The sequence below is a fragment of the Sinohyriopsis cumingii genome, chromosome 8 (genome assembly GCF_028554795.1).
Source record: "Sinohyriopsis cumingii isolate HCF-2022 chromosome 8, ASM2855479v2, whole genome shotgun sequence".
Lineage (NCBI taxonomy): Eukaryota > Metazoa > Mollusca > Bivalvia > Unionida > Unionidae > Sinohyriopsis > Sinohyriopsis cumingii.
In genome coordinates this window covers 2387903-2398898 of record NC_142968.1, presented here as the reverse complement: position 1 = coordinate 2398898, position 10996 = coordinate 2387903, and the positions used below count along the sequence as shown (strand labels likewise).

General features: G+C 36.9%; 1 long non-coding RNA gene across 1 annotated transcript; it reads left to right on the top strand.

Moving 5' to 3' along the window:
* Positions 1 to 729: 729 nt before the first annotated feature.
* On the top strand, positions 730 to 9542 carry LOC149792857 (uncharacterized). The gene is made up of 3 exons (XR_016422528.1): positions 730 to 862; positions 4076 to 4139; positions 9365 to 9542. It is a non-coding gene; the product is annotated as an uncharacterized LOC149792857 (long non-coding RNA).
* The last annotated feature ends 1454 nt before the right edge of the window (positions 9543 to 10996 follow it).

Here is a 10996-nt window from a genome sequence, read left to right as displayed (position 1 = left end):
TTTCATGGTGAATTAACAATTGCCTTTCATACTTATATGCGGCATTTCAGAAGAAGTTGTCACAGAATTGACTGCACAATATTGTGATTGCATTCTATTTTAATATAAATATAACATGGTTTTTTTGTTTTGCCACGTACAGCTATATCCTTGGTTTACGTTTTGTTTGATATGTATGACATGCATAATCCTACCCACTTGAGTGACCGACTTGTATGAGTGTGTGTGTGTGTGTGTGTGTGTGTGTGTGTTCGATTTTTCACGTAGCTGTAACAATTTTTCAGTCTTATTGCTACGATGTCTGTTGTGTGACAGTTTATAGTATATTTAGCACGGGGGTGGGGGGGGGTCATGCCGCAGTCACCCAGTCACATTATCCTGACACTAGGCTGACCAGTCCTATCACAAACCTCCTAATGCTGAGCACCGTTCAAGCACCTGTTAGTACCACTTTTATAAATCTTTGATATGACTATGCCGGGGTTCAAACCCGCGACCTCCCGCATCCGATGCGGACGCTCTAACTACAAGGCTACCGGGTCGGTCAGTGACCGACATAATATGGCATGTAAAACGCTCTGGCGGTAAGAATCGTGTTTTCCTTCCGTGGTTACTGCCACTTACCATACTATGCAGTGCTCATTGTTAAGCATTGTCGTATTGCACAGATGCCTTGTCAGGTTGTTGTCTCCATCACGTTAAGATACGGATGAGCTGCGTCAAGAAGTTGTCCACTTTATCGATGGCTTCGTGTACGAAACAAAAATTCTCTATGGCAAACTATTTTACAGTGAGCTCTACCCAGTCAAGTAAAGTATTGATTGTGTGTTGAAAACTACATACAAATCTTTAAGCGGGAGAGGTATGTAATAATTGCATACATTCCTCTTTTCTTTCTATTTTTTATCTTTATTTGATAGAAACAGTTGTTTGTTAGTCTGGATGATTCGATAAATATCCATTACTTCAGACGGATTTTACATAACAAGCTCTTATCAGATTTAGTACAGTGTAGTTCAGGTTACATTTATAATTTTATTTGAATTAACAAGCTGGGTTGAGTTATATATGTTGGAATAATGTAAATAACGTGTCATTTTGTATGAAATAGGTTACATGAATTTAAATAGTCGTTCTTAATGTGGAATAGATGTAATATTTAGCCAGATTGCAAGTACATATATCATAACACGATATAAGTTTCTGGCTTATTCATTACACGGTTCCTTTGGGTCTTTTTATAGCTGATTTCTTGTTACGATAATATTAACCAAATCCAGCGGTGTTAGCCGTATGAAGTCTTGCATGACCCTGCTTAGCGTCTGAGTCAGTGGATCATACTCCGGCCTGTATCTGCGAAACTGAGCCTCTAGCGATCATTGCTTGGGTTATGCCATTTCACAGTTTAATAGGATGCCTTCACGTTCATCATAGAAACGGCGTGGTATCGTAGCTTTATATATGTTAATAAACGGGGTATTTTCATATAATCATATATGTTTGGTGAACATTACAAATTCATATATCCTTGTCTGCTGTGTGAACCGTAATATTCCACTAATTCATTTCTCTTATGTGAATAGCCTAGCTTTGTCGACATGGATGTATATTGCAAATAAATTTTAATGTTGACAACTTGTATTTATTTCGACACTAATCCATAACACTCTCACAAAATCGATCTGACATAAGAATATAGTTCTTATAGTCGATAAGAAGTAAACAGTAAAGTACGTTCATTTGCTTTCAAAATGTTTAATCACCAATATATTATTTTCACGCAATAAATACCTGTAAATAAAAATGATAGCCGCTTATATGGCACATCTTGGTAAATACCTACGCTTTTTACCGCTTTTAACCCCACCCTCCCTCGCACCCACCCAATTGTGGCCAAGGCCTCTAGGTTAAGAAGCACAGATATGAATCAACAACAACTTTTGCTGTCTGATTGGCTAACATTAAATCACTAATTACCCAGATGCCAAAGTTAAATCTGAATTTGCGTTAGATTTTTAACCAGTTCTTATTATTTATCACCGTCACGTTTGCTCAGCGCCAATGTGTAAATCGTGTATAAACTAATATATTATTATTACAAGACATGTTTGATGTCTGACCATGACGCAGGCTAGAGGTAATCTCTTATGCAAGGTTACCGTGACCAGAGAGACGACCCGGCATCTTGAATCGGCATTGGCCTTAGATCGATCGACTTCCCACCTACGTGTTACAGCTTTGTCCTAGATCAGAGGAACGCGAGGGAATGGAGCGTGTTCTAAATCCGTCCCCATCTGGACAGAAGGACATTGTCCGCTAACTTTGATTGGATCGAATCAATGAGACATCCAAGTGCGATAACAATTTCGATCAGAATTATAACTTCTAACTAGCAAGCGAAAATTTAGTTCTCCTGGGAAGATTGCTCAGCCACTCGTAATTTGGCGGGAAAAGTTAGAGAGGATATTCTAAAGACAGACGAAGCTTCGTAAAGGTCAGTAAGTTTTTTACTCGATTTTTTGCACAATATTACGGCATTGTAATTCTAATTATGTGTAGTATGTATACTTAATTGCTAGGATCGTTTAGTACGTATACTTACCTTTGTAGTGTTTAATTTACCGGCGTATTTGAGTATTATGTAAATTGTTAACTTACGGTCAGAATTAATTTGATATTCACTATTAGGTTACTTAACAGTAAACTAGTGCATTTATTCATGTGATATGTTAGATTTTACACATGCTTGAATTGTGAATTTGGGAAATGGTTGAAGTGTGTAAGATTAGTTAATATGGATGTATGGATATATCATGACATGGACATTTGAACATTTGTGTACTTTGTATCAGTTAGAATGTAAAGAAATGCGTCTGATTGCTGTGATATTGTTTAGTATAATGGGATTAGGAATATGTACTGAAGTGACGCAATTTATTGATGTATGTATGAGAAATAATTCATACCGTACTTTATTACGACGTTGTTTTACCATACAAGAAGGTAATATTATTTCGATATGAATGAATGCGTGACTGAAGAAATTTAATATTCGTTATCTGATGATAGACTGGATGTAGTGTGAGAAGAGAGGGCTAAGGAAAATAGTGTAACGTCCTTGTGTTTTCACAGGAATGCTTTTAGGGGGATAGAACTTCCGGTTCAGTTGAGTACCGAATCTCTAAGAAGGGAGACGGAAGTGAGACTAGCAGAACAGTCGGAGTGGACAAATTCTAGTCGGTGGAGAGAAGGTGAATAGAAGGTGGAGGAGAAGGAAAAGAAGTCGAGGAGGAGAAAGTAGAGAAGTTGGATCTGAATAAAGAAATCAAGGAGATCAGGAATTTTGGAGAAAGTCGGGAGGAAGAGGAGAAGGAATTGGAGGAATAAGAGAGAAGAATACACACATGAGTGGAATACAAAGACAGGTGGAAAGCTATCTCACACTACAAAACAAATGATACAATAGGCTATCATAGGCTCGACCGGAAAGGGAGTACTTGGGAAATTTTAGTCATTTGATTATTGAATTGTCATTAAATTGTTATTAGTTGAATTTCACTTTTTATTCAATCATTTACCGTCGGGACTGCTGACTGGGGAATCGGAGCTTTAAATCTATCTTTCCCTAATTTAACTTCCAAATAAAATCGAGCCTGGGTGAGACTTCTATGATAATTTAGATAAAATATTGGAAGCACCCGCCCCCTACCCACACACCTACCACAGTGACGGCATAACAACTCCGCCACGCCACAGTTACCACTTTTAACCCCATCCTCCATCCGACCCACCAAATCATGGCCAAGGCCCCTAGGTTAACAAACACAAATATTAATCAACAAAAACTTTTGGTGTCTGATTGGCTAACGTTAAATCACTAATTACCCAGATGCCCGGGTTAAATCTGAATTTGCTTTAGAATTTTAACAAGTTCTTGTAATTTATCACCAAGGTCCGTAACCCAAAGTCTATTATATTTACAATGCCCATTTTCCTTGTAATTACAATCGTGATTACAATAACGAAATTGGGTAAAAACCTTCACTGTAATTGTACTTTACTTTTTACCGCCTAGGAACAATCTTAACAGCATGGACAGAAAAGGATATCGCACTAGCAGATAGTTTCCACATTCTACCGTAAGTACTAGATTGGGGAATTTCATTTACCAGTCTATGAATAGACAGGTTGACAGACAGACGACAGACAGACAGACAGACAACGGACTGTCATACAGAGGGTATCAGAATAATCAAGCTCATGTGTAGAAATATAGACTCTAATTTATTCAATCTGGGACAATTGTAGCAATACTCTTTCAGGCGGGTCAGTCTTCTAAACCGGTTTTAGCTGACCAGTAAACAACCCCAGCGTTATAGTCCGGTTTTAGCTGACCAGTAAACAACCCCAGCGTTATAGTCCGGTTTTAGCTGACCAGTAAACAACCCCAGCGTTATAGTCCGGTTCCGTTCCATATTTCACACATTTTAAGTTATTTTTCCGCTCTGAAATAACCCAAAGCCAAACGTAGTGATGTTATTTTTTTTGTATTTTTTTTTTGTGGGGGGGGGGAATTATTATTTTTATAAAACCCGATATGGTAATGGAATTGCCTGAAAGGAGACGTGAATTGCTTGATAGCATAAAGGTTATCCATGAACAAGACACAAGATGACCGGACTAGATTACTTAAGAGAATAAAACACCCATGAACAAGACACAAGATGACCGGACTAGATTACTTAAGAGAATAAAACACCCATGAACAAGACACAAGATGACCGGACTAGATTACTTAAGAGAATAAAACACCCGTGAACAAGACACAAGATGACCGGACTAGATTACTTAAGAGAATAAAACACCCATGAACAAGACACAAGATGACCGGACTAGATTACTTAAGAGAATAAAACACCCATGAACAAGACACAAGATGACCGGACTAGATTACTTAAGAGAATAAAACACCCATGAACAAGACACAAGATGACCGGACTAGATTACTTAAGAGAATAAAACACCCATCGTGATATTGACCAATAATGAGTACAAGTTTGGTACTATCATGAACAGGAAAATCTAAAATCTGGTATGTTCTGAAACATATATTGTGGATACATTCATAAAAGCAACATTTTTACTGTAGTGGACTTAAAATTATCTAACTTGCTTGTGTCATCTTCGACATTTGTTTCAATTCAACAATAAAATCGTTCTACTTATGTGTGTTTGTGTGTGTGTTTGGACATTTTTAACGTAGCTTTAACAATTTTTCAGTCATATAGCTACGATGTCTGCAGTGTGGCAGTTTATAGCGATGTCTAGCACTAGGGCATCATGCCGCAGACATGTAGCACGATGTCCCACCCAGTCACATTACCCTGACACCAGGCCGACCAGTCCTAACACTAACCTCTTAATGCTGAGCGCCAAGCGAGGCAGCTGTTAGTACCATTTTTGTAAGTTTCTGGTATGACTCGGTCAGGAATCGAACCCACGACCTCCCGCATCCGAGGCGGACGCTCTAACCACTAGACCACCGGAGCGGTTCATTCTACTTATTACTTTCAGGATACATTTTTAAATAAAAAATGCATTGCTAGAAACAGTCCAGTAGTGGTTGTATGCATCAATTATCTTGTTAAGTTTATATTTCACGTGTATGCACGCATTCTTGTCTTAACCTACTGCTGTATGGTCAGTTTCATTTTGCAAATATAACATGTACAGCTCTTGCGATCACGTTATTGTTCCGGTGGCCTAGTGGTTAGAGCGTCTGCCTCGGAGGCGGGAGGTCGTGGGTTCCATCCCCGGCCAAGTCATACCAGACACTTACAAAAATGGTACTAACAGCTGCCTCGCTTGGCGTTCAGCATTAAGAGGTTAGTGTTAGAACTGGTCGGCCTGGTGTCAGGATAATGTGAGTGGGTGGAACATCATGCTACATGTCTGCGGCATGATGCAACAGTGCTAGACATCGCTATAAACTGCCACATTGCAGACATCGTAACGATATGACTGAAAAATTGTTAAAGCTACGTTAAAAATCAAAATCACATCACATCATATCACGCTTCGTTTCAGAATCTCTGTGTAATACATGTGCACTGCCATGGCAATTTAATGCGAACCGTTTTCGGGGCGGTTTCACACATATATGTTACTTTTCATCATAAAATAAGAGATGTAAAGTTCCAGTCAAATAGCAAATAATCTTGGCACCAACAATGCATGTTATCCAACTGTAATAATTATAATGCACAATATTGTATTCGTGCATACGGTACGTGTGTGTGTGTGTGTGTGTGTGTGTGTGTGTGTGTGTGTCTGTCTGTCTGTGTGTGTGTGTGTGTGAGAGAGAGAGAGAGAGAGAGAGAGAGAGAGAGAACTGTGCATACCTGTAAACTTGACTGAATCGTATTGGTCTGTTCCTAGTTGGACTGAGCACGTGTAACTTCAACTAAAGTAATACAGTTTCGTTTGGGAATTTATTGGCATACTTTCGATGGCGATCTTGTCGATTGGTGTTAATACCTAGCAAACGGGCCTGTGTTTTGGGTGAATTTTAACTTGTTAATTTAAAATACTGCTTGGAGGTCTTGTGTTTATATAACTTTATTGTCTAACTTTTTTGACTATTGACATAATGGTTAACAGAATATGATTGCTTATTTGTTTATTTCTTGCTTTGCCTTGTTTAATTTCATTTGTCAACAACTGTGGCCAAACGTTTTTCAACATGTACTGTCAATTTTCTCGTATTAACTCTAGTTTTGGATACATATCATGTTATATTCACTGTTGCGTTAGGTACAGAACAGAGTATATTAACCTTAGTAGACAGGACAATATTATTGGTACACAGGACATAATCTTAGTGTTAGATACACACGACACAGTATAATGATTCTAGAGTTGGGTACATAACAGAGTATATTAACCTTAGTGTTGGTAGACAAGACAATATAATATCCCTAGGCTTGGTACATAGGACATAATCTTAGCGTTAGATACACGACACAGTATAATGATTCTAGAGTTGAGTACATAACAGAGTATATTAACCTTAGTGTTGGTAGACAAGACAATATAATATCCCTAGGCTTGGTACATAGGACATAATCTTAGCGTTAGATACAAGACACAGTATAATGATTCTAGAGTTGGGTACATAACAGAGTATATTAACTTTAGTGTTGGTAGACAGGACAATATAGTAATCCTAGGCTTGGTGCACAGGACATAATATTAGTGTTAGATACACGACACACTATAATAACCCTAGGCTTGGTATACAGGACATAACCTTAGTGTTAGATACACGACACAGTACAATGACTCTATAGATGGGTACAGAACAATGTATATTAAGCCTAGTGATTGTTACAGAACACAGTATGTTAAATGTAGGGGTGTGTACACAACACAGTATTTTAACGTGTGGTATGTGCGCAACAAAGTAATATTAACCTAGTGTTAGATACACAACACTGTATATTAACTCTAGTGTTGTGTACACAACACAGTATATCAATTTATCAATTCGAGTGATGGAAGATCTTGAAAAAGTATATTTCTCTCGACTACGAGTGACTTGCGGATCGCACACATCGAAGAATTAAAAATATTGTTAGAGTAAATATTTTAACAAACTACTCTTATATATATATATATATATATATATATATATATATATATATATATATATATATATATATATATATATCAATCAGCAAAACGTATCAATGTATCAATCATTTATTCCTTATAGCTTTTGATCAATCATTTATTCCTTATAGCTTTTGATCAATTGAACAGTTGTTAAAAGCACTGTGGAAATGTGAAACAGAAATAGCTTCCGCACCTGCAACATCAGACAAGTATCATGGCTGATCGTCTGTTATCCTAAATCATGCGAGGTGTGGTTAGAATTATATTATAGCGGGTAATGTTACAATATGGAGTTTAGTTCAAATATATTTTGTTACTATGTTACTGAATAGCGATTGGTTAACACGTTCTTAAACTTAGCTTCAGCACTTTTCCGACATCATAGAACATTTGCAACATGACAATGTTGCTTTTAGTTGTCTATTGTTTCGTGTTTTTCCTTTAATGCTGTACTGTGAAATGACCACTATGGTGGCCTAGTGGTTAGAGAGTCCGCCTTGGATGCAGGAGGTCGTGGGTTCGAACCCCGGCTGAGTCATACCAAAGACTTGTAAAAATGGCACTAGCAACTGCGTCGTTTGGCGCTCAGCATTAAGAAGTTAGTATTATGACTGGTCGTACTGGTGTCAGGATAATGTGACTGGGTGGAACATAATGCTACATGTCTGCACCAATGCTAGACATCACAATAAACTGTCACTCTGCTACGTTGAAAATGCAAACACACACACACACACACACACACACACCGAGTACTGTAAAGCTTTTTGAAAGCTGTATTCGGTTACGAAAATATATTGATGCATGTATTGATTTATGCAAGGATGTAATAACAAATACAAATTAATTTCAGAAAATGTGTGATATCCAATTACAGTTGCTTAGTATATTTTACATGACCAATGTTTCATGGAAAATTGTCTCTTTGATTTCCAGACATGCCAATTCTCATGAGGCTAGGCAAAGAACTATATTATGTTGGAGGGCATAGAACAATCCTGCAATTATGAATCAGAGAAATAAATCATATCCAACAAGAAATGTCACGTGCAACGTTTAAGCATGCATCGTAATAAATGTCAAGCCTTCAGGGAGACATGTTCCGAATCATTGACGTATCACAAGAAAATTAGCCAGTTACGACGCTGTGGATAATCAAATTTTCAGACTAAAAAAACTCATTTTCTCAACAGAAGTCAATTGTTTTCTGGGTCCTTTGAGTTCCAATATTATTTTTCTTCTAAACTGACAAATAAGTTAAACTATTCTCATTTGGATTTTAATTTATTGCTGAGACGAATCTGATGCTTTCTCATTACCAAATAATACGTTTATAGTCGCTTATAAGTCTAGCGAAACTGCCAACAGCAAAATATACCGATCTGTCGTCGTATGATGCCCATGCAGATCAGGGTCAATGTTGTTTTATCTACTGGTTGCTGCTAACAGACATCACAGAGCCACAATGCGACGGCAGATCTGGGCCTGTGCAGTTGTAGTTCGTCTCGTCTTATTTGCGAGTATATAAGTCACTCTGTGTTTTCATTTTCATTGTATAGAAATTTTTAAAGTGCAATTGAAAATCATATAATAAAAATTTGTAATCATTTAAACATTTTAGGAAGCGAACAATAAGTAATCCTTGAAAGATAATGCTTATTTAATGCCTGAATTTTAATACATTTGCCAGTGAAAAACAGATGGCGTGGTCGCTCCTGTTCTTCGTTCAAGACGGTGTCACACCGAAGAACCTAACAAAAACACTTGAACTGTATAAGACTTCAGCATCTCAGGAATCTCAATCAACTGAACGACTTTTAACGACCTTAAGAAGATACAGATGACGAATTAAAGATGATGATGATGAGCTCTAATAGTTTCCTTGCCCTATACTTTATCTCCTTTCTTTCCATTGTAAAGATCTACGCTTAGCCTCTTTAGAATCATACTTTATTCTCCAAGGGAACCTAGCTAATTTGCAAATCAGAAACGGAAACAAATATAAAATATTTTTTTACAAACTTACAACATTTTCTTAACTAAAGCAATACGTCGAGAAATTTAAACATCGCTTAATTTGTTGGAAATATGCATGTGATACACATCATGGTAAATGTCACATGATACACATTATGGTAAATGTCACATGATACACATCATCGTCAATGTCACATGATACACATCATGGTAAATGTCATATGATACAGATTCTTGTAAATGTCACATGATACACATCATTGTAAATGTCACATCATGCCCATCATGGTAAATATCACATCATACCCATCATGGTAAACGTCACATCATAACCATCATGGTAAATATCACATCATATCCATCATTGTAAATGTCATATCATACCCATCATGGTAAATGTCACATCATACCCATCATTGTAAATGTCATATCATAACCATCATGGTAAATGTCACATCATAACCATCATTGTAAATGTCACATCATAGCCATCAATGTAAATGTCACATCATGCCCATCATGGTAAATATCACATCATACCCATCATAGTAAATGTCATATCATACCCATCATGATAAATGTCACATCATAACCATCATTGTAAATATCACATCATAACCATCACTGTAAATGTCACATCATAGCCATCAATGTAAATGTCACATCATACCCATCATGGTAAATATCACATCATACCCATCATAGTAAATGTCATATCATACCCATCATGGTAAATGTCACATCATAACCATCATTGTAAATATCACATCATAACCATCACTGTAAATGTCACATCATAGCCATCAATGTAAATGTCACATCATACCCATCATGGTAAATATCACATCATAACCATCACTGTAAATGTCACATCATAACCATCATTGTAAATGTCACATCATAACCATCATGGTAAATATCACATCATAACCATCATTGTAAATCTCACATCATAACCATCATTGTAAATGTCACATCATAGCCATCAATGTAAATGTCACATCATGCCCATCATGGTAAATGTCACATCATACCCATCATGGTAAATATCACATCATAACCATCACTGTAAATATCACATCATAACCATCACTGTAAATGTCACATCATAACCATCATTGTAAATGTCACATCATAGCCATCAATGTAAATGTCATATCATACCCATCATGGTAAATGTCACATCATACCCATCATGGTAAATATCACATCATAACCATCACTGTAAATGTCACATCATAACCATCATTGTAAATGTCACATAATAGCCATCAATGTAAATGTTACATCATGCCCATCATGGTAAATGTCACATCATACCCATCAATGTAAATGTCATATCATA